The sequence below is a fragment of the Saccopteryx bilineata genome, chromosome 10, assembly GCF_036850765.1.
Source record: "Saccopteryx bilineata isolate mSacBil1 chromosome 10, mSacBil1_pri_phased_curated, whole genome shotgun sequence".
In the NCBI taxonomy this organism is placed as follows: Eukaryota; Metazoa; Chordata; class Mammalia; order Chiroptera; family Emballonuridae; genus Saccopteryx; species Saccopteryx bilineata.
Genome location: NC_089499.1, coordinates 10,399,796 through 10,401,597, shown reverse-complemented (window position 1 = coordinate 10,401,597; position 1,802 = coordinate 10,399,796). Strand labels below are relative to the sequence as shown.

Sequence of the window (1,802 nt, the reverse complement as noted above, 5' to 3'; positions counted from 1 at the left end):
AGCCAGCCCCGTGGCACCCGTGTCTCTCCGGCGTCTACGGGGGTCACACTCAGCAACATCCCGTTGAGTCCAGGCAAATCCCAAGGCTGAGCTCGGAGTCAGGAGGAGAGGGGGAGACAAAGCTACATAGCAAGGGCGTGGACACAGGGAAGAGTGGAGAATGGGGGACATCCTGGAATCAATCCTGTCGTGATAGCCTGTCTTCCAATTCTGATACTGATAGGTCGTGTTCTCTCTTCTTTTTATTTTCTCTCTCTCTTTTGTATTTTTCCAACAAGTATTTTGCTATTAGTTAAGCCATGATGATTCAGGATCCTAGGGTGGGGTCCCCCTTCAACTCCCTGGGAGAAGGATGGAGGACGGAGGACAGGTAGGATGCAGCCAGCTCAGCTCTTCCCAGGAAACATGCCTTCTGCCCCGCAGTCATCTGGCCAACACCCAGGATATGGGGCAAAGGGACTTGTACACACGCAGGTAGCGTTTGCACACGGCCATCACCAGATTTACCAGTCATTGTCCTTTCAAAGTGCCGGTAGTTCTGCCAGCAGTTCCTGGTCTGGTTCTGGCTGTGGAAGAAGCTGTCAAAAGGTGCTGTCTGGTAGTCCTTGATTGCGGTCTTGATGTTTTCCGCCTTGTTTCTGACTTCTAAAGACGCCCCTGAAGCTGCTCGCAGCTCAGTGTCTAGCTGTTTGATCGATCTCTTCAAATAGCCAACTTCCAGTTTTCTTAATGTATTCCATTCTTTGTCAATTTCTTTTTCATTGATTTCTGCTCTTAAAAACTTTTCAAACATAATACCAAATAGACTTCCAAAGAAGCTCTCAATATTCACTCCCAACAAAAAAGGTATGAATGTGCAGTTCTGCCTTACCAATAAATAACATTTAAATAATTTAATGGGTTAAGACTGATATTCCATTGTTTTAATTTTCCCAATTACTGTTGAAATTGAGCATTGTTACAAATTTATTGGCCATTTCTGTTGCCCTCTCAGTGAACTATTTGGTCATAGTTTTCTCATTTTTAATTGGGCTGTGTTGACTTTTTTCTTGGGTTGGTAATTTTTTATATAACGCTACATTAATTTGTTGTTCTATATGTTGTAAAGCATTTCTTTAGGTCAATAACATGTAATTTAATTTTCTTTATTATGTCTTTTATTATACTATAGTTTTTTAATGTGAGAAAATTTTAATATTTTACTGTCAATCTTAACAATGCTATGTTTACTCCCAAAGCTGTAAACATTCTAATTCATAGCTTCTGTATATCTAAGAATTGTTCCTAATCCGCCTGAAATACTATAGTTATGACAATCTATAAAACCTATTTATTTCTCTTGAAATGAATAGCAAATTATCTTAACCATGTGTACGGAGTAGTTCATTCCTACCTCACTAAATTAAACATGCTGCTTTCTCCTATACAGAATTCTCATATGTGTGAATTTATCTCTGAACTCCTTTTTCTGTTCCATGAATTAGTTCATTTCTGGACCATTACCATATCTTTACTAAAGCTTCACACTATGTTTTAGTATTTGAGATGCTTCATTGATTTTCTTTTTCAAAGGTATGTCTTCACTATTGTTATTCATTTTCCATTGCAGATGGAAATTTTAAAATCAGGTTATGAACTTCTGAGACATATCCTGTTGGGGTTTTGCTGGAGTTTATGTAAAACTTACAGACTAATTCATTAAAAACAAACATCTCTTTATACTAAGGCTTCCTATCCAAGAAATAGTCTGTAGTCTCATTAATTCACATCTTCTAAACATTTCAGTGAAGCTTTATGCTTTT

At 38.3% G+C, this 1,802-nt stretch overlaps 1 pseudogene; it reads right to left on the bottom strand.

Annotated features, from left to right (window-relative positions):
- Positions 1 to 386: 386 nt before the first annotated feature.
- Positions 387 to 793, bottom strand: LOC136313979 (cytochrome c oxidase subunit 6B1-like; annotated as a pseudogene).
- Positions 794 to 1,802: the final 1,009 nt, after the last annotated feature.